Genomic DNA, 23,930 nt, shown 5'->3' with positions numbered 1-23,930 from the left:
AAAAAACCTGCAGACAGACAGGCTGTAAGAAACAGCAAGCAGACAAGGAGACAGCAAGAGAGACAGGCAAGCATATACTAGACAAACAGAGAGAAAGACAAGCATATTGCATACAGACAGTTTAGAAGGCTCTTTCATTGGAGTGACTCATCCATCTTTCTGGCCCTGAGAGGCAAGAGGAGGAGGACGACGCAGGTGAGGACAGAAAAGCTGGGCAAGACTGGCAGATATACTAACAATGACCTCGCAATGCTGCAATGGTGCTGAGGCAGAAAGAAAATGCTCAACTATCATGAGCAGACACGTGACGTGTAGCTATGTGAATGCAGCCTCCATTTCATTCCATGCATGGAGCTGAAAATTTGATCTCAACACTAAAATGTGTACCGGAGAATGGAGACACTCTAGATGTAACCATTTACTCAGAGTGTGCTGACAACACCATATTCTTCTATTCTGTAGCAACTATGCTGCAGTTTCAAAATAAACCTTTAAATATGAGGCAGCATGTTTTAAGATTATAATCTTCACATACCTCTAAGATAAAGAGATGTCAACTAATTTCAGAGGCTCCAACATTTGCACAAACCCGGTTTCAACACAAACAAGGCAGTGCACATAAAACCATTTAGAGTCTCCCACTGTTGGTCAGTATGTCTGTCTACTAGCACAGGAAGGAAGAAAGCCATTTATTAAATTTCCCCTACCTACATTTTCCCTGCTAGTCTCAGGACAGCTCTTCTCTAACCTTCCTACCTCTACCTAAAGGCAGAGGAAGAATATGACAGAGGAGGCCAAAAGGAGAGAAGCTGTCTATGGGAATGTCCCCCCTGTCTCATTACCTGGCAACATAAACAGAATGCCAGGGGGGCATGGCATAAGAGAAAGCCTCCAAAAACAGCCTTCAACAGCCATCACCTTCGGCCTGACTGCGTGTTTCAGTGAAAGAGCCTGTGTCAGTGTGGCAGAGGAAAGACAAAGAGATGGTGTCAGTTTGTGTTTGTGCCTGTGGATGCTAAAATTAGGCCTTGACTGTACTGTCCAGGTGGCTGCACTGTGAGCTACCAACTGTAACGCGCGCGCGCGCGCACACACACACACACACACACACACACACACACACACACACACACACACACACACACACACACACACACACACACACACACACACACACACACACACACACACACACACACACACACACACACACACACACACAGAATTGGGTGGTACATGCCTTTATAGCTGCACGGATGCACCCTTTGAGAAAAAAAAGATGTTTCATCGAGTGACGTCACCCATCGCTAAAGAAAGTGGGTCAGGGCCAGAAACTATACAGCAGCATGCTGGCAGTTGGTGCAGAGATGAACAAAAGATGTATGAGAATGCCAGGACAGTGTTGATGCATCCATCTGTGTGCTTGCTCTGTTTCCACACGGCCCTTTTTATTTAATTTATTAAATGGACAGATAAATAAGGATACGCATTTAAAGAACAGAGGGCATAAATAATCAATTATTTAACCTACAAAAGCAGAGAAATAGCAAAAATGTTCATCACAGTTTTACAGAGCCAAAGGGGACGCTTTTAGTGTCTGTTTTATCTGACTTTGACTTAAAACAGATTAGTCAGTTGAAAAGAAGTTATTCAGCAACTAGTGTAATTATCAATTAATCAAGTTGCGCAAAAATGCTAAAAAAAAATGCAGCAACTCAAACTTCTTTAATGTGAATATTTGCTGTATTCTTTGACAGTAAACTGAATGATTTGGGTGTTTTGACTGAAATGTCAAAACAATATGAACATATCAACTTGGGCAAAACGTGTATAGAACAAGCAAATATTCACTTAATTGTGACAAAAACTAGCAGATTAATCAAAAATGACAATAACTGATAGTAGCAAGCTGGGCTGCAACCAGTGAATATTTGGCATTTCTGCTAGCTATTATCATTGTTGAATATCAGAATTGTAAGATAATCACCAAATCATTTCAGCACTACATCAGACTAATGCTATACATTATAGTATTTGGTGTGAGATTATTTGCAGCACTTGCCTGTCCATCTCTTCTTCCACCCACCCTCCCTCACTCCTGTCTCCATAAACAGCTAGCACTCATGGTTCCCATCCCCAGGCTCCAAATAGAATCCACCAAGGACTATGAGGCAAGTGATCCTGCTGCAGAGCCAACAAAGTGGCTTTTAACATGGATTTTCAGCACAAAGACACAGGGAGAAGATGTATTTTCCACCAGTCTGTCCTTTCATTGACACAAAACTTTCATAGATCAGAGAGGCAGATATGGGAACCAAGTGCCCTCTCTCTGCCTCCAGCTGGTCCTCAAAGTGTTCCCGCTCATGTCACAGTCTGTCATTTCCCTGATTTCCTATGAAGTCTTCTTGTTCCATATGGATCGCAATGAATGGTTATTTCTCGCCAGATAATGTGATACATAATGAAGCTGGGTGTTCAGTGCTTGACTGTCAGTTTGCAAGATTCAATTAAAGATACATGAGGTGAAAATTTAAGCAAATCTCTCAAAGCATTAGCAAATCACAAATGTGATTTTAAGCTCTTAAGAATCAGCATGGATCATTGCTTCAGGCTCTTTTTAAAGCACTCATAGTTGATGTTTTTTGCCATATATAGTGTTGTCTTTGCTACATCTATAGACACTGAAAGAATTTGACACTTCTAATCTCAACGCTAACTGAGCTACAACTTGAAGGTGGCCTACAGTTGATGGGCGGCATGTTTTTTTTATACAAGCCCTTTCAGTTGTTTCCAAAAAAAACAAGCGGATATATGGGTGTTGCCAGACTACAGTCAAAACCCCTGCTCAGCCTCCGACTTTCCAGAGATGAGTCCCAAGCTATTTCAGTCATGTTCTCCTATCAAACAGATCACCACAGACGCCACTGAGGGGAAAATACAACCAAAAAAGTAGTCATCCTGCCTTTTTCTTTCATCCACATTAGTCTGACAGTACCCAGAAATGTCATCCACAGCTGCCCAGATGAACCTCATTACCACAGGAAGATGAAAAAGCAAGGTGAGAAAAATATCCTCTTTTCCTTTTACATGCACGCTGCATTCCATAGCATTTTCAATGTTACCCAGTACATTGACTTAACTGTGGAGTGATGTTCAACAATCAGTTCAGCTAGAGCAGCGCTCATTCAACAGACGCTGGGGAAAAGTCAAGCCATCCATCTTATTTGGGAGTCTTCTCCCAAATGTACACTTCCTGTGCACTCCTACCGCGCCTCCATCACTGGCACGCTGTGTGCTCGCTGAATGGGCCTGTTGTTCCTTATTCCTCATAGTAGCAGCTCTATTCTCATAAAAGTTTTCATAAAGAAATTACCCTGCATAATTATATTATAAAACAGAAAAACAAAGATTCAGATAAATAGTTGTGTGTCTTAAGACATACACTTAAATTTACAAAATAAATGCATGTGCCTTTCCTAAACAAATAAGATGCTGAAATGATTAGAAAAACATTTTGATGGTTGCCAGTAAGGTGTCAGACTGAGGTGCTATTTGGCTTCATTACAAGAACCTGAAGATCAGTCTCTTAAATGATAACTGGACAGAAACATTTCTTGCCTCATTTCAAGCCTCTGGGACAGTGAGGCCACATGTAACGACAGCTTGTGTTATATTGTCTGTTGTAGCTAGCTGTTGGCTTGACAACAACTAATGCAAGACACCTACACATTCAAGTGGATTCTTCAGTCTACAAGCATAATTTCAAATTCACCTTTTCACCGTTGCATTGTCACATTTCTGATTATCATTGTAAATACCACATGAATACACAGCAGTTCAATAGCATGTGATGCGATCAAACAGCCGTGGGTTGGAAATTCAAAGACATGCACACATATGTTGGAACACATCTACAAATATATTACACGAGATATTATACAAGTACTTCATTGGGCTTCCATACTGTTGAATTTCTTGGCCACTGCAACCTTGTCTTTCTAAAGGCACACATCCTAAAAACCAAAATGACTGCAACCTCCTTATGTCTGATGTCTGTAAAATCTGTCTGTAGTCTGTAATTTCCTGAATACTTAATTTGTCTAAGGCTAAAAATTTAATTGTGTTTATCCTCATACAAAAAGCAAGGCTGCTATAATTAATTAAATGCATAAGGAAAGTAGACTGTAGCTCCAACTGCACATTAAAAAAAGTTTCCTGATAGGTCTGTTGACCTTCAAGAGCAGAACAAATTCAATTGAAATGTCTCTCTTTCTGCTGTAGGTCCCTGTTTGGGAACTAAAACAGCACGGACCTTTATTATCGCTCCTCTCATTTTATTTAAGGCTCAAGACAGACATGAGTTCTTAGTCCTCAGTCTGGCTCAGTTACAATCGCGTACTGATCAAGACTCTACTGGATGTAGTTTTCTGAGGTGAAGCACACAAAATAATTCACAATGATGGAATGAGACAGCTACTATATACAGGAAAGTACAGTATAAGTTAAGATGCACACTGTTACAAAATGGTGCAACTACAGTACAACACAGACTGCAGAGTGTTCAAAGTAAAATGAACTAAATCAATCAAGTTAATATTGAATATGTTTCTATAATAAACGTATGAAACATTAACATATAATTAATAGCATGAAAGTTTCACAAATATGACATGAAAAGATAAAAAAACTAAAAGAAAGAGAAAGAGAAATTACTTGTGACAATCTGATAATGTACTTTATCATAGAAAATCAGTAGAATTACCAGCCACAGACACACAACTTTGTGGCATACTGACTGGTAGCTAGTGTTTATTTTACTATAATGAGTAGTACAATTTGAGTGCAAAAGAAAAAATCTTAGAGCCTACCTACTGATCAACACAGTCCCAGGCATGTTTATTGATGTGTTCTGTGTTTACTGACAAGTGGTCAATCTTTAGATCCCATAGGCATGTTTGTCAGGATCATCTGTCTAATACAGCACTGTAGCACAGCAGAATCAGCAGAATCAAAGTAGAAATGAGATGATCGTTTCACACCAAATCAATATTTTTCTAAATAACATAATTGATAAAACTCACTATCTCACTGAGAATTAACAGCCCAGAATGCAGCTTTATCATGCTTTAAGCCACATTCAACCAACACAAAATTTTGATTTTATGGTCCCAAAAAAATTTGCACCATCAAAATACTGGTTCATATAAAACTAACATCTGGGCCTAGTCGAATATTCAGTAAGGGAAGCACATTCTTCTGAGGAACTGACAGATAAAGTCAGAGCTAAAATATCAGATTATCATTAGCATTCTACCTTGTGATGTGCAGAGCCCTGGAGTGACCACAGAGAGAAACAAAAATATTGAGATCACATTTTATTATGTTTAGTGTTTGAAATGCTACAGTGTGTGCAATACGCAACTACAGTGTGTCTTAAACCAAGTATACCCACCATGTGTAAAGACACACACAGCTCATTCAACACCGTCAGCTTTCTCCTAAATGAAAAAAGAACTATGTGCCTGCTGTTTATAAAATAAATCTATGTTGAACACACGGGTAGTAACACACAGTCTGCCTAGCATGCACAACGGAGCGCACACAAGTTTGCTGAAAAACTCATCTGATTATATGCAAATAAATCAAATAATAAGGTTTACCTTGATTCACACAGAGTATTCTAAGATTGTGGAAAAGCAAATATGCTAAACACATAAAATGTTAATGACTCAACTGTCCAGAGATTTTAATATCAAATGCAATGATTCAAAGTAGTTGAGCCATAAGGCAAAAGACGGTGTGGGTGTACAATGAAGTGTGATTCACAGATGAGAAAACTTTCTTTTTTTTTCACAAAAACCGGAGATGTGTTTGCACCGAGTACGAACTCTCTATTTTATTAAGTGACGGAGGAGGACGAGGAGGACAAAGGATGGAGGTCTGTGGTGGTGAGAAAAAAATTTGAGAGACACATGCACACACAACACATACGCACGCGCGCACACACACACACGCCTACAGCTACATATGAGGAAAGCACAAGCCCACATTAGAGATGAGTCACTGATGAATCAATTTTACAAATTTTACAGAACAGACTGGCCACTAATGATTAAGAATAGACAACTAAACAGAGACCTGAACAGTGCCCCTAGTTGTTCACACACTTTAATAATGTAGGATGTTTATTACATCTCACAGTGTGAAAGTGTAAAATAAAATACTGTATCTCCTTGAGAGCATCATTGTCCAGTGAAACTGGCCAGCTACTTTGTGCATGCTTACATGACGAAGAAGACCACTAGTGAACATGACATGTGCAATGACAATATGTGTATCAGGTCTTGAGATTTATTGTATTCTAGAAGACGTTTAGGCCTTTGCAGTAGATCAAAGGGCATGGGTACACTGAAATCACTGGAAATCAACCCTCAGGGAGCATAAATATTCTTACCAAATTTCAAGGTTATCTGTTCATAACAGTTCAAAAATGTTTTGATTAGCCTAAATTTAAATAAATGGATAGGTTGTCCACTCACTGGTATTATTAATAATTTGCTAACCAACATCTCAATACCATCTGAGTTCACCTATAAACAGGAAGGGCATCTGGATCAACAGTCTCTTCCCGTGTGAATTGATCAACCTGATTAAATCCTTCCCACACAATGATGCTGGATGGCATAGGAAATGCTGATAATATTGTCTCACAATATCTACGATTTACATTCCCACGCCAAATTGTATGGATGGACAGAAGTAAAGTGAAGGTGTTTTAGTACAGTTTTTTGGCATAAATTAATAGGCTAGGCTTCTGCCCAAGGTAATCATCCAAGCCACAATTAGGATCTTGGAACAGCAGTTTGAGTGTGATTTGCCCACCTTGATTGCTTTGATGCAAAACTGAGACTTTATTGGGAGCCAATGAAATGGCTCAAAGTACGTTATGCTACAGAAACCCAGCTTCTGCGCTGAGTTACATCCACTGAACCTTCCTTTATGATTCCCAGCACAGCTTTATATCAAGGTTCCAAAAAGTGTGTCTAAGAGTGTCTGTGTGTGTGTTGGTAGATGAAATGCTGGGAATCGCACATTTGTCTTGCCAATGTACTGTATGGGCACTCTTCTCAATGTCAAAAACACGTTTCTGTTGGCCAATGCACTAAGTAACCAATCACATTAATAGCTTTGATTCCATCCGATAAACTCTTGTAAAAACTGGGCTGGACATTGAGTGACAATGTAGGGTTGAATTGATCATTCATAAATACTGCTATTAAATCACACACCATGATTCCACTGAGTTTTTCTTTTTCTATTTGCTATGTTGTTTTATTCCATGTTTTTGCCTGTCTTCATGTGTGCAAACACAATTGATGGTAAGGCTGAGTACAATTAATAAATGTCCTCTCCTCCCACAAGTCCTGTTGGTAAAATAAGTCGATTTAACAGTGACATATCTGCATCAATAATCTGCAAAGAGCAGACATACTGGGAACTTAACTCTGAACACTTCAGAGTCCCTAGAGACACATTCAATGTTTTAAGTCCCCATCCATCAAATTTCAGCTCATGTTATTTCACTTTTTGCATGGACAGTTTGATTTGTTGATTGTGGTACCGATAAGTTGGCTCATTGATCAATCGCTATCTGATAAAAAAAAAAACATCAAGTCATGGCATGTCATGTCATCTAGGTATTCTGGGGCTTGGCTTGGGATACTAAAAAAGCTAAATTAAAAACTCACATTACAAATTGACTTCAGGAAAATTGAATGAAAGACATCATCCAGTACTACTGTGGGAAATTTAGCATTTTTGGAGCTTAATCAATAGTATGGACTTAGTAAGCCTATCTCTTGTGAGTCCAAGTTTATGGAGCTACCAAAATAAATAGATGGAGTACCACTTGAAGCGTAAATGGGAGATATTATATGTTCATGGGACCTTTAGCAAAACTGCACGAAGGAACAAAGCATCAACTTTTCAATTACTACACAGGTTTATTAATTTTGTCTCCTCAGATGCTTTGTCTCGGTTAATACAATGCAAAATGGTTATTCTTCGAGAGAAAAAAGGGGAGAAGAGCAGGATTAAAACAAAAAAAAGAGGAATGACGTTAAAACTGAGAGAGACATGTAAGAGGAATGCGGGCAGACTGTAATACATCTCCCCTGGGCTTTTGGCTTTTCCAGCAGCAAGTTAGATGTCTTTCAGATACACTGACAGCTATATGATTCCGCTATGAATATGGTGTGTTTGCCAGTGAGAAAGGAAGTGTGGGTTAAGTGTACATCTGATATATGAGAAAGAGGGAATGAGACACAGGCAGAGAGGCATACAGAAGATTGCCAGTCAGATTATGAGGCTACCCAGAATGAAAAGTTTCCACATGAACAGTAGGCTGTGTTGCACACACAGTGTGTTTACCAGGCTGTGTGTGTGTGTGTGTGTGTGTGTGTGTGTGTGTGTGTGGTCTTGTCCAGATGAGGCTTGATAGAAAGTTGATATGTATCAGCGGCTCAGATGCAGCCTGGTCACGTCCTCCTTCCATGTGCTCCGGGGAGGACAGGAAATTACTTTGTTTGTAGAACAATTATGAATATGAGGACAGAAAAAGGGGGAGACAGCAGAGAAAAACAACACAATGTCAACTCTGCACACTCTGAAGAGACACAGAAGTGACAAGCCTTACATCAAAATGGATGAGATCAGCAACAAAGACTGTATCTTCTCATCCATCTCTTGTTCCTCTCATTGAGATGAGATCCTAAAAAGACGGCCAAAATTCCTGTGGATTACATCTGTCTTATTCCCTCCCAACAATATAATCTCTGTTCATTCTGGTTAAGGCAGACTGCTGACTCCACCCCTCCCCTGTTCACACCCAGATTATAGGTTTGGTCAGCTTTTGGTTGGAAAAGGAATGTCCTGACTGTCGATGGTTCATTAAGACAGGGGTTCATTAAAAACCTCTGACTGCATCTTCTCACAGTCACAGTTCTCAAATAAAGAACCACTAACGTCAACAAAAGGTGAATCAGTATTTGTCTCTAAAAAGAGAGGAGGTGAGAGTGAAAGTGAGAGTGACACAAGGAGGGCAAGAGCCCGAGAGAGAGAGGGAGAGAGAGAGAGAGAGAGAAAGGGGATGTGGAGAAACCATGATGAACCACAAGATCTGGAACCACTTTGAGGAAACATAACATCAATTCCAGTGTCCCTCTAATGCTCAGCAATCTGGTGTTCTGGAAATTCTTATATAACCTGAAGGTTTAGTGAAGCTACATATACAGAAAGTATCTACCCAACCTCATGGTGTAGGTAGATACAGTCAGTTGTATTCTGACCTAAATTACAGTGCAGAAGCCCCGGCTAGGAACATGGGTCTGCTGGCTCTGTCTGGTTGCACCATGTGCAACTCTTGTACAGGCATCAGTTTCAATTTCATATTATATTTATTAGAAATATAGTAGAAGAAAGTACAAGAACCAAGGATAGAAATGTTTAAAAAAAATCTATTCTTTTCTTAGTAAAGTTTAAGGATTGTTCACTACCTGCTCTATACACTTATGTCTCAACTGGGACAACATATTTTGTATTTTTGTTCAATACATGTCAGTATGTGCTGCTGACACTGCATACACATGTTGTTTAAGCTGCACAAAGGTAGTACATTGTTCTTGTGAATGTGACTGCATGTTATGTAACACACTGGTACATCTAAAACAACAAAAAGGGGCCGCTGCAGGAGCATCCTGCTACAACTGCTGCACTAAAGTAATGCAAAACGAAGGACAGTGTGACCCTACTGTATATCAAGAAGTGGCTCTGAAGCAGCAGCATGCATTCACAGACACAAAAATAACAACACACAGAAACAGAAGTAGACATGCTTGCACCATGTAGAACTATCCATTACAGTGCTCTAATGAGAAAGCATAAAGCGTTAAAACCGTTTGGGCTGTATTACACTCAGCTCCCCTCTTTGACTCACACTGTGATGAAAAAGAATATGAAACACACTGTCTTATTGATGCTTTTTTGTAAGAGTTTAAATGTTAGAATGACGAAATGAAGCAGAGGGCATAAATTCTAAATATTTTATCGAGGAATGAGATTTCAGAGAAGAGAGACATAAGCCATAGGAAATTTAAATGAGAAACTTGATCCAGAACAGAAAGTGAACACTGACACATTGTCCCAGTAGAAGGAGAGCAGAACCACACTAAGGTTTTCAGTGCTTCCATACTAAATGATTCCAATTCCCAATTTTGTTAAAGGCAAAAAGTGCTAAAGAGATGTTGCTTTGATACATTTGGGGAATACCTGACATGGACACAAATGCTGCTGAATATCTCCATTTTACTTCACAAATGCTGGCAAATAAAAGTACTCACAGCCTCATGACTTACCACAGGGGGGAAAGAGAGGACAAAACCAAACCGTGTGAATCTGAAGGAAAAAGCCCTCAGCATGGGTGGAGAAGAGTTTGTCAAACATCCTGTATGTGTGTTTAATGCAAAACAGCCCTCAAAGAGGATATATTCTGCTGATGTCTTAAGTTTAGAAAGCCCTCAATTTTAATTCCTACGAAATACGACAGGAAGGCATTCTTGTTCCTGCGTTGCCCTCACCAACTATAGAGAGTGGTTAACATTGCAGTAAAGTAAGGGGAGTAACTTCCTTTTCCTCCAATCCGCCTTTTAATTTGGACAAATTGCACTCCAGTCACATGGGTCTGTCTTGCCCATTTGTTTTGGAAAGGATGCTAAATGACCAAATATGAATCTCACTCAGTCGCTGACCAATGAGGTCAATGAGGCACTGAAACCCTCATAAATGATAAAGCTTGCAGGAGTGATGAGCCTGTGGTATAATGAGAAGCACTGCAAATCATCTTCAACCCAGTTCACAGTGACTCCTACATGTTATTTGTGTATATATGCTTTCTGGCAAAGCCCAAAAGGGTCACAAAATCTGGGTTTGTAGTCTATATGTTGCTTCCAGGTTATTTTGGCAGTTCTTTTCACTTCATAAGATAGCAACCTGAGTAAACAACCAGCCCTCAAAACTGATACATTTGGAAACACTTTGACACAATCTGTCTTTTCTTGTCTCTAATCTACTGCTGTTTCAGTCCTTTCTGGCCTTTATCAGTCTGTCACTTCTCCAAGGCTGACTTTATAGCAATGTATAATCAAATGAGCTGTCTAAGATAAAGTAAAGCCTGGACTCTCAGATGAGATCAATGCTTCACATTAAAAGAATAAAAAAAGAAGTAGGCATCACTGAACTGAACGTGACATGACACAGCATGGCCAACGGATTCTTTTCCCCCAACTGGGTTGACAAATGCACTCTGACATTACGGAGTCACTTGAAAGCAGCACAACTGACATTCAGCAAAATAAATAAATAAATAAATAAATAGAGGAATAATAGTGGAATAAAATAATAGTGGAAACCAATCTTTTTGAGTCAAATTATTTCCTTTTGTTTATGACAGTGCTTGAAGTTTGATTTTTACACAACCACAAAAAAATGAAGTAATTGGCAGTTTATAGGACTTGTCTGGGAGTGAATGTGGGGGAGCTCCTCAGAGGATTTAACCAATGAAAACAATTACTGCTACTTAACATAACATAACATAATACCGCATATTAAAAGTCCAGAACACAGGAGCTGAGGTACAGCTGGATTCACGCACTGCACTCGCATAACAACAACAGTATTCAGAAAAAAAAAAGTCCAGAAAAGAAGGCTCCTTGTCCATCCTCTCCTGGTGAATTTTAACAATTTTCTGAATGATATTGGCATAAAAATTGAATCTCAGACTAACAATATCAAAAAATCCTTTGTGGTCATCTTTCATTACAAACACAGATACTGAACAGTGTACAATACTTTCAGTACTCTACTGCAGTGTCTTACAGTGGGACTACAGATGACAGGTGCTTTGTGTCGTGTGGTTTAGTTTCACTGATGTGCAGTTTTCTCTCAGCTGCAGTCCCCTCTGTACCTCTTCCTCCCATGTCTCCCTGCCTCCCCTTTTCTACCCTCTCTGTCTCTCTCCCTGCTGATATGGTGAAAATCAATGGCTCCTCTATTCTGTGGAAGGTCTGATGTCTGCTAATGAAATCCAATCTGTTATGAGTCATCCATCTGATAGCTGCTGGGACAACGACTGGCAGAGAGGACCGTCTCTCTCTCACACACAAACATGCACACCTTTACAGGCACATCCATTCATGAAAACATAAATATGTTGTGTGCAAAAGTAAACCCTGATAATTGAGGTCACAGTCCAAATTAAACTGCTCATATTGTCCTGAGTGACACACACACACGCACGCACGCACACACACACACAATTTCACAGCAACACTGAAAATGTTTATGCTGCTTTATTTATTAAAAATCCAACTGCAACCAAGTTATAGATTTGTTGTGCTTGAGAGTAAGTTTAAAATACATTGTATAAAGTTGGGATTAGTTATTTTTTTAAGGTTAGGTAATGGTTTTGATCAGGATTACGTTAAAAATAACTATTAATTTCCTATGAAGTTGGTTTCCCATACATCAAAGTTTGCTGGGCATGTTTTACTGAATCTCTAACTGCATTGACAGTGTCAGACATAAAATAAAATACTCGCTTAAAAAAAGCATACAGCATTCATTTAATCCGGAAGCAAGCCAAGAACATCTGTCATCAGTGCAATTACTCTTATTCTTACCCATAGTAATTCCTTACTTCATTACTACAATCATTAGTCATGTACAGCTGACAGCCTGACTGATACTGAATTTTAGATGCAGATATCAACATTTCGGAGCTTTTTTCTGTTACTTAACACAAAGCATAACTAAACATTTTTGATGAGGATCACTTCCACTTTTTTTTTTTTTTTTTTAACAAATTGTTATCAAGACATATACTGAGAGCTTGAATATTATTTTCTAATTTGTTGAAAATTGAAAATAAACATATCTCTGCTCCCTAGTGGACAAACCTATGTGGTAGCATTACTGTTCCTAAACTACCTCAAACATATATCTGGTATTAATGTGCAGCAATTTCTTGTTACTTATATCTGAAATAAGATAATACAGGCCAATATATAAGCTGAGCCAATTTACTGTCCGGAGTCTAATGGACGAACTATTCTTCAATTCACTTTGCAATCAATTCCTAAAAACATAAAAGTTATATAATACTTCTGTGAAAAGACTGTGTACAGTCTCTGACACTACCATGACACCTCAGTCATCAGTGTTTCACTTTCTGTTTCTGAGAGAGAGCAGACAAGAAACTCAGATTTGTCACCCCCTGACTGTTAACTTACAGTCACACATACAGTATACACACAGACTAATAATGACTGAATAATACTCGACAATAAATGCTCAAGTTATTGAGGTAGAGGTGATGTTTTACAGATATAATATGTAACATTTCTTCATGAAAAAGGTCTAAATATGTCTAGACCTATGTTATATATTTTGTTGAGCTGTGTACTTAAACGATCCCAAATGTTTCCAACAATCTTCAAACCCACAGAAATGTGTAATTTTATTCAAGGTAATGGTAGTAAAGGCTGTTCTAGCTGCTCTAACTTCCGTGGACACACCGGATATGTCAGAGTGAGGAAGGCAATCGGTGAACATGACTAAAAGTAACCTGAATAAGACTTTAAAACATTACCTCCTATTTCTGCCACAGTAACGTTGGATAGATATTCATCCTCAATGGAAGACAACTCCCATGATCCCATGCTGCTTTGCAATGTCATCAAAGTACACCTTACTTATTATTTTGATTGAGAGGCCCCTAGCCGCAGAAATTACATGTTTGTTTGAGCCACACTGAATTACAAAGTGTTTTTCTTCAGCTCTTTCACACAAGCCTGAATGTTAACCAGGCGTACATCCTAATGTACACACAGATTGCATAAACGCAAAGCCTCACACTCACTCAAACAGAAATTTTGCATGCCAACAGTACAAGCCTGAGAACATGTCATACACAGCTGGCGAGACATTTCTACACATGGCGTGTCCCTCTTTAATCACAACCTCAAAACACTCAGTTCATGAATCACTTTTCTCTGACCCCTAATACCTACATCTCTCTCTCTCTCTCTGCAGCCCTCCAACCTTTCAATCCCTCCCTCATCACTACATCTCTCAACTCAACCAGTATCACTCCAAATGCTGCTAATCTCTTCCTGTAGCGGTGTCTCTGCGTCACTGTGCTAGTGCATCCTCTGCTGATTGAAACTGACATCTGTTTGCACTGGTCTGGCTCAAAGCCATACAGTACAAATAAAAGTACACAGAGAAAGACTCAGACACATCAACAGATACGGCAAAGGAGGGACTCTGTCACACACATAAGAATGAATACAAAATTGCCTTTTCTAATAAACATAGTGCTGGAATGAAGGAAGGACGGAGGGACATGAAAACTGAAGCCTAAAAAGAAAAAAGCTGACGTCAGCAGTCTTTCTTGTATTTCAGTGTTTCATGTCACTACCAAGCTGGACCAATGTGCAATGATGCCAGATCATGCTGAAATACTACAGCTAAAAATTATATAATAAGATGCAGGTTTTCTTGTCAGCTTCCACAATCAAAGAGAAAAACGTTATTTTGAGAGTCAACAATCAGCATGAAACTCATTTTAAAAAAGGATGAGACACAATGCAGATGAGACATGTTATGTTTCGAGAATTGGGGGAATAATTATCAATTTATCATTATATTTTTGTACACCTCTAATTCCCCTCTTACAGTATTCCTAAACATTTGACTTATCACAGAATACATCGAGCTATTTCCCTAGGGCTTGTTGAAAGGTATATTGGGAAACAAAGGATATTACTAACTGAAGTAGATGATGCAAGTTGAAGGTAAGTAGGTAGCCCAAAAAACATGTGCGCTGACATTTATCTCACAAAGGAAGAAGAAGACCACCACAATTTAATCTATTTAACTGCACTAAAATTGCATGTAAATTTATTAATTAAGAACCTTGCTTGGCTCAGCCAAGCACTAACAGTCAGCTTGGGAGCTGAATACATTATGCAGAGAAGCACATTAATATTATATGGCCAAATAAATCCAACTTCCCTGAGGGTTACCCTGCCACCATGTCTGTCCACTCCTCCTTTGATAATATGAAAGACAGTGCTGGAGGAAAAGTGTGAAGGAAAGAAGAAGCTTTATTCACATCAGAAGAACAACAGGACATAAGAGATGCTCGGGGGATGAAATGAGTGAGGAAGGTACTCAGGTGAAAAAGGGGATGGTATGAGACAGAGGATGGTGGGGACAGCAGTGTTAGAATGAAGACACAGATGCCACCAGAGCAGTAATGTGTATGAGGAAAAAATCAGCACTTATCTATGGCAATAAATGATAACGAACAGGTTTACACAGCAACTTGCACAGGGTAACTGATGTGAATAAGCTTCTACCTGAACAAGACAAGTTGGCATGAGCAAAGCAAAGCATTAGCGCACCATCCATGATTTTTATGTTTTTCCTCTGTACAGACAGAAGTGGTGACAGAAATGAGGATGTACCTGAAGCTGCCATTTTGAACCAAGACGCAAATCCAGACATAGAAAGGTAACATAAAATTACAACAAAAGAAAACTTAATCAAATCTATGGCACAGTGTCTGTGTAACCTTCTCTAATACTCTCTAAAATCACCCTTCCCACCACATGAGCTGACTCCAAAAAAGCCATAAACAAGGACGTGACTCAACAAAATACAGGCCTTTCATGATGATCGTACTGTCCTCCTTCCCTCCCTCTGTCTTGCCCTCTCCCTCCGGGGCTCTGACATGCATTGCTGCTCTCTGTATCTCTTCCACTCTCACGCTATCCTACTTGGACAGACTAACTCACATCTCCTTTTCTATGACCATCAGTCCTCATTTTGTTTACCTGCTTCTTCCTGGAAATGGCCTTATAGCACACTCTTCACTCTCCCTCTTCATCTCCCAGCTTGTGTCAGCTTCTTTCTCAGTGTGTCTCTTTCATTGTCTGCTTTTCCTCTAATTGGGTACTGTGGCTTGCTCTATGGCCTTTATAAACTGCACTATTATGATAGCAGAATTTTTTTAAATGTGTGTGTCTCCGGACTGAGAGAGTAACAGGGAGATTTTGCAATCCACGGAGATCATCAACAGGGCACTGAACTACATTCAGTTGGTTCTTTCTTGAATTCTGCTTGTTGATGGATCCACCAGAGACTTTCCCTGCTCCTCTCTAATCATAAACCACGACACAAAGGCAGCAATGGTGCCATCACAGTGATGACATTTGTGTTACAGCTGCAGCCACAACACAAGACTGTCTTTTCATGATACAACTAAAGCTACTGATAAAATTAGATCACACATCTTTGACAGCAAATCACTTACTGTTTTGACAGCAGGCTCCTCTAATCTCTGTGTGGGCCCTGTCAGGCTGAAAACACCATCCCTAGTCTGTAGGTTAACAGTCTGTGCTACTTCCTGTGCTATGTGTAACATTTCAATTTAAATAAACCAGTACAGCACAGAAGGAAAGGTAAGAAGCAACTGTTGCGTGGAAATTATTTTTTAATGTATGAAAACATTATTTACTGAAGGAAAATTATGTACAGTGTGCGGATTTACAATGCACTGTTTCTCATTTTTTTAATGACTCTGCATCATCAAAGCATGATCATGTTAAACACACAAATACCTCAAGCAGTTTTTATCTGACAACTATTTTTTTGTTAAACCTGACATGCCATTCAAGGAAACAGTTTGACCACGCTGAGGACCTCATTTTCCCCCAGCTGCCACTGGATTATACAAACATGTCGGTTTATCTGGCTCTGAATCTTGGAGCATCATTACATAAGCTTGTCTGTGTGTGTGTGTGTGTGTGTGCGTGTGTGACTGGGTGTGTCTGCACAAAAAACAAGACGGAATTTGGAGGGGCTGCTGAGAGGATGTTGTGTCTATGATTGCATGAATGAATATGGTGTTAGGGAGAGTGTGAACAAGAGCAAGTAGATTTCATTTTGGCTGTTTCCCCTTTGCCTTCTCCTTTCCTGAGTCCCTGTCCCTGTATGTCTTTGTTGTGGGGAAGTTCATTTGGGTCTCTGTAAAACTTATCGTCAAGAACGCTCACAATGGGCTCATTCTTTACTCTGTGTCTGCCACACTTTGTGAGGAAGACATACACAAATACGCACTTTGATGATTGAACAGAGATATACATGCACAAGTCATGCCAACATTGTCTAATGTCGCATCCATGCTCACACTCACACTAATTATTATAAGCCAGTGGCTCAGTCTTGTCACATTACCAGCATACATATAACATCAGAAATAGCCTTGTCTATCATCTCCTCATATTTTGGACATATTCCGATCAACATACAATGTCTTTCATCAATTTGTGCTCAGCTGAAAAACATGCAGGCATTTAATTATGTTTCTACCTAAACATAATCTAACAGTTTGCAATAACACTATTTTAAGTGTTCAGGAAAACATTGTATTTGCATTGTCATTTTAGTCACGCTTTGTGGCAACATGTCAATGTACACAGTTAATATTTGGACAGACACATACTTCAATTACGTGTTATTAAAGTAGTATCATGTTATTCATACTGTACTACTAGTGTAGGAATTTTCTTAAGAGCTACCAATAGTCCTTACGTGACTGCTTTCATCATTTCATCTGTTAGTCACTTTCTGTCTCCGTAATTTGAAATCTCTATATGTTCTGCCTGGTGACATACAAAATGTCCTGTTTATCATTACCTAAGGACAACAACAATCCATGACCTGTGTGCCAGTATGTACACAGCTATGAAAAGAAAGTGGATATTTGCTAAGAAAAGTGGATGGATAAATTCATGTGTACGTGTCTATGGAGGACCAGATTAGACCAATGCCAGGAGAAACATGGACTAAAACTATGACTCAGGAGGGAGAAAAAGTGAGGGATGGCAGGGAGATATAATTCTGCATTCCTCATTTCAGGCGCTGTGCTGCTCTGTTTCATACCATCATAAAATTTCTGTTAGGCCACTGAGGGCTGTTTCCGATGCATCAGCCCACGAGTTATGTGTCTGGACCAATGGCAAGACACTAAATTACTCATTTGGGCCTGCACTATGAAGCAGTATACCAATATTTGCACATAAGCCTTCAAGAGCAAACAAATACAATTAACAATGTTTTCACCAACATGAACGGTGCATCATACTAATCCTTTATGTTTTTGTGCCCATATCAATACACCAAACACCTACTTATTCCTATTGTACTTGGGAGCCTCTGCCAAGCTGATTACCAAAACAGACCTGACTCAGTCTCCTTGTCGTTACCCAGGGAACCATATGGCAGCAGAGTCCTTCTGAGCGAGAGTTACAGCCTATTGGATGTGATGGTAAATTTAGGAGAGTTGACGGAGATATACTGACTGTTTGACGCCACTGTTTTTGTAAGTGATAAGTGAACGTTTTTCGTGGTAATGGACATACAGTATGGTATCACTGTGTTTGTGTCTGGTAGGCTAAAACTGTTGCATGCTTTTAAGTATTACATGATATGTTATGACATTATCTGTTTGTGGAGGCATTTTTTGTTATGTTGTTAGATTGAGTTTGTGTGTCAGAGAGAACATCCCCCGATAATGCAGCAGGCCTTACAAACCTGTAGAAGCACCCAGGATGCTTCTTGCAATCAGTACGATGTTGCTGTCACATGGATTTTGTAACTAAGTTCTTTCAACACTTATTATATATTTATTATCAACAGAAATATAACCCTATTATGACTAAGTTGATCATAGTGATGGTTAATGCCAACCAGTAGTGCTGGCATAAGACCCATAAAACAACACAGACTGTTTATTCCAAAGGGATCTCATCAGCATGATCATGCTGTTTTCATTACAACTTAATTGAGAGAGATGATTTTTTGGTGAGACGCTTTTGACAAGCCGGATTTGTGGATTTGACCCTGCATGCTTGTGTGCCATAAGATGAGAAAGATAGAGAAGGAATTTAAAACTTAATTTGTTATTAATTACATTGTAGCCAGCCATAACAATTATACAGATACAATTTATATTTTGACAATCCACCAACTCACAATTACAAGCATTACAACTTATCGTTTCATGCAAACTCAGGTAATAGTGCATCAAAGGACTGAAGTGGAGCTGCCATATGGCCATGTGTCCTCTCTGCCCTCTACTCTGCAGCAGTCCAGTCAAGGGTTTATCCAAGTTTCAGCCCGGCAAGTTCGAAGTACTGAGCCTCAGTGTGACAGTCTGATTCCTAACCAAGATTAACAAGACTACAAGTCTGAAGCTCTACTAGTGACCACGACAGACTGCAGTGTTCATCACAACCCACAAAATTGTTGGAGGGACTCAAAATCACTCTAACAACATCATGAAAAGATACTAACAACATACTGATTTAGCTGTTCATGGAGCCTTATTAGTGCTGGGACTACAATGGTGACTTTCTCCTGACGGTGGCGCTGCAGGAAATTCCATGGAGTCATTAAAATCAAAACGGCTTTCCCACTGGGAACATCAATGTAGTCATCAAATTTTCTAATAATCTGCCAATTAGATCATGAGAAATTTTGTGCACAAAAGTTTACAGTGGAATATGTGGAAATGTCCAAAAATTGACTAAAAAAAATGACTAGCCTATGGGAAGCATAAGAAAATGTTAATTCTGCTGTTTTTTCTTACGTGGAAGGGGAAGTATCATCTTGATAGTAGTGTTGGAAGAAATGTCAGAGGGTCACTTATCAGATTAGGATTTATCCTCTGGGGATCAAGAATATGCACAGCAAATGGCCTTGTAATCAACCCATTGGTTTGCAAGATAATATGCCACTTTGACCAAACTTGTTGAGCACTTAAGAGAGTTACCAAATTAATTACGGATCATGTGTACCATAACTGTCATGGCAATCTGTGTTAATACACAGTTAGAAATGTAATCTTTTAAACATAACTTTTGTCTTAATGACGTCTGAGCCTTCTCCTTACAGCTCCTACCCTGAAAGTCCAACGGGATCAGGAATCCCATGCTACACCAGTATGCTTACCTTGAGGAGAGCTGAGTAAATTACACACAAGTGCAGACTCTCACACAGGAAAGCATACAGGAGACTTGTCACTTAAAATGACATCTGCCTAGCAATGATGTACACAAACTGTGCACCACAACTACATATGCAGTACTCTGACTTGCAGTAAACTCAGGAAATGCATAGAAAATTATCATGGAAAGTCCTATGAGTGCAAAGACGATATTTTTAATGTTTTACCTCATCGACTTCATTGAGTTTTGCAAATATATGCTAATTCTGCATTTGATGCCTGCAACACATTTCAAACAAGTGAAGACAGGGGCAACAAAAGACTGGAAAAGTTGTAGAATGCTCAAAAACCACCTGTTTGGAACATTCCACGGGTAAACAGGGTGATTGGTAACAGGTGATAGTATCACGATTGGGTATGAAAGGAACATCCTCGAAAGCTCGTTCACAAGCAAGGATAGAGTGAAGTTCACCACTTTGTGAAATACGACTGTATAAAGGAGATTACTACATGGGCTCAGGAACACTTTGTAAATCTGTTGTCAGCAAACACGGTTATTTGCAAATGATTGCATTCAGTTTTTATTTACATTTCAGCATTTCAAATTTTTTGGGTTGTGTTAAGTGTATTTTTTGGCGAAATGGAAGGTCAACGTCAACGTTTGTGCCAAATTCAAAGAAATTCAATTTGAAAACACAATGCCACTGTGCATGGCTGTTGGAGGTGCATACAAATACTTATCTGAAAGTATGTTTGATTTTTGGTTTTACTGAGGGAAACTGCTTTACTGTGATGATCATTTGGAGGACACAGCTCACCAACAGTTACATTTGGTTGGCTATATATAACTGTAGGTGCTATATTGTATCTAGAGGAATGGGGGTTGTTGTCGCTAACACAGGCAAACCATTTAATGGGTATCTTTCTCCCTTTGAACTAATATGTAGTAATCACCCCATGCCTTCTATGCTGTGTGTTACCCAGGGACAACCCTGCTGTCCATGGCATGAGGCTTTAAAAAGCAGAGCTAACAAGGATTAGCATCCAATTTTAACACCTGACTGTAATCCTGCCCTCACACAGTCTATGCTAAGCCTGTGCTAGCCATGCTAATGGAAGGGAAGCAGTTTGCAGACAGTCTGTTACCTAACAACTTTGCTCGTGACAACCGATGACAGCACAGCACACGTGCAGAGGAGCTGGAGCGAGAAATTAAAGTTAATTCTTTACTGAAAAATTCACTTTTGCTGGGTCAGTTGCACTGTACTTAAAATATTGTACACTGCTTAATGTACTGCAAGAGAGAAAAGGTAGAGATTATCTACCTACCTAGATTACCTATTAACACCCAGACAAAATATTCTAGTGTCTAGTGTTTTCTAGACCAGACCATTATCTTATTTTACTGATCAACACTGTGCAAGAGCTATGATTTACCTTCAAGATGCATAACGTACCATAAACCAAATACCAAAGGTAAAACACAAAATGACTTTAGGGTTATTATTAACTATTGGCTATTATATTGTATTGTCTGTTATTATCGCCCTGAGACATCCAATATTTATAATTATCTGCATCAATACCTGCACAATCAGCATCAAATACAGCCCTGTCCTAACTGTCAATGACAGAAAGAGTGCACCGTTTATGATGGTCATCAACTAAATTATAACTTACTGAGCAGGTTGTACTTTGTATAATGACGCATATGTGACAAACAGTGATGCTGTATGTCGCCATTACAACCTGTTCAAGATGAACTGTTGCCTTTTTCAGTAGCATGGCAGTTTAATACACTGTTATCAAACATTCAGGAGAAGCTATAATTGTTGCATTAGCCACTTCAGCTGATTAAGATGTCATGCATGCAATTTAAATGTAGATCTATTTTGACTTCACACAACAGGCCAGTAATCACAGACCCTTAGCACGCACGGGCGGTTATCAGTTGGAACGGACATGAAGAACAGCCCAAATCATGGTCTCTTACAAATAAGAAAGGGATCATGAGACTTTTGGAAAGCTAAGTTAAGTTCAACAGATCAACAGTAGCATTTGGACAGATAACCATTTCAATTAATTACATGGTTAGAACTTCGACATAGAACTTCTTGTTTGGCAGGTGGCAATAATCCATTTCAACAACTGTAAATTTGATAATATTGTTGTATTGATGTATTGTTTGGTCTGCGTTAACCTCTTTACCTTTTGGCAGACCAAATTTCCCTGAGAGTATAATAATGTTTGAAAGAGTGAATTAGCCTGATTCCCTTTAAATGCACTCCTAATTTTATATGACCTGGCTATGGCTGGCTATGTTATTATGAAATAGGGTGAGTGCCATAGAGTGCCATATCATATCGTTCACAGTAATATCGGTATAATTTTTAATATGATAATAAAAATCTACGTGAAAATAGCTGAAATACAAGCATGGCTGAAAGTAATATTGCCACCGGCTCCAAGGTGGAAGAGTTAGGTCCAAAAAGGGGAGCAACTTCAGTAGTGTGGAAGTGGTTTGGTTACAAAAGATTAGATGTACAACAAACCACAGCAATATGTAAGAAGTGCAAGAAGACTGTAACAACAAAAGTGAACAGAACAACAAATTATTTCGCCATCTCAAGCAGAAGAACCCGGCTGAGAACGAGGAGAGCTCTGTAGATATTGTGAGTTCTAATTACTCTATTGTGAGCAAGCAGACAAACTACACTGACTCAGCATAGCATCGCCAAGTCTTTGGGAATATGTACTCCATTCTTTGTCATATCGTCAAGAATATCACTATCACGGAAAGATCCTTAAATATTATTACATTATTTTAGCCCATATTGCCCACCCTTACTAGGAAACAGATTTTTTTATTCTCTGATGTGAAATCGCTGAGATTCAACAGCACATCACAGTGCAGCAATTACATGATTCCTTTCGAAGCACTGATAGACACACACGCACAAACACAACCAGACGACAAGTTAATGACATTCTTCCTTACCAGCAGATACACTGACATGGAATTCATTTACTAAATGCACCCAAATGAACTTGCTTCAATGACAACATCATCTAGCTTTTTTGGAAAATGGACATAAAAATAACGTCTTTAAGCAAACGTATGTTACTACAGGAGGTTAAGGTTATAAGCAAGCATCTACACTTTTTTTAAATTAAATATTTGATCCTCATTTCCCCATGTTCACTGCCTCAAAATCTCACCTATGTATCGTGGATGATGAAAGCTTACATAATTCAAGGTTCACTCAATAAAGTCAATTATATTTAGGTAGTTCTGGGCAAACAGAGTAGTTGTTGAATATAGGATGCCTGAACAATATGAAAGATAAGAAATAAAAGATATCATATAACAGATGGATGGATGAAGGCTTTCGTATGCCAGCTGCAGAGCTGTAGGGATTCACCCCTCCATCACTGACCTTCCCCCTTCCCCTGATGATGTCATCAATTAAAGAGACATGAAACTCAAACAGTCATCAATTCTCTTTTTCCTCACCCTGCTCAACCCTACAAAGAGGGATCAGTCCAACCATGGGTGGGTACAAATATTCACATGCACCGACCCCTACAGACATGCAATCCACACACGAATGCTGGGTAAAATGGCAATGTAGCGGGAGTGGATACACAGCAGTCATACGGTACTGTGAGTGTGTATATGCTTCAGAGTATACCATACAAAGAGAATTTATACAAGTAAGCCAGCTGGGCACATAAGCCCTCCTGCACAATAAATCCAAATAATCCTTTACGATGGGAAGCGGGAAAAGGGGGGTTGGGGGGC

At 39.2% G+C, this 23,930-nt stretch overlaps 1 protein-coding gene across 6 annotated transcripts in view; it reads right to left on the bottom strand.

Annotated features, from left to right (window-relative positions):
• sgip1a (SH3GL interacting endocytic adaptor 1a) overlaps positions 1 to 23,930 on the bottom strand; it is a 75,087-nt gene that overhangs the window by 36,660 nt on the left and 14,497 nt on the right. The window lies entirely within an intron of this gene.

The sequence above is a fragment of the Chelmon rostratus genome, chromosome 4, assembly GCF_017976325.1.
Source record: "Chelmon rostratus isolate fCheRos1 chromosome 4, fCheRos1.pri, whole genome shotgun sequence".
Taxonomy (NCBI): Eukaryota; Metazoa; Chordata; class Actinopteri; order Chaetodontiformes; family Chaetodontidae; genus Chelmon; species Chelmon rostratus.
The sequence above is the reverse complement of the archived record's forward strand: the minus strand, read 5'-3'. Positions and strand labels throughout refer to the sequence as shown.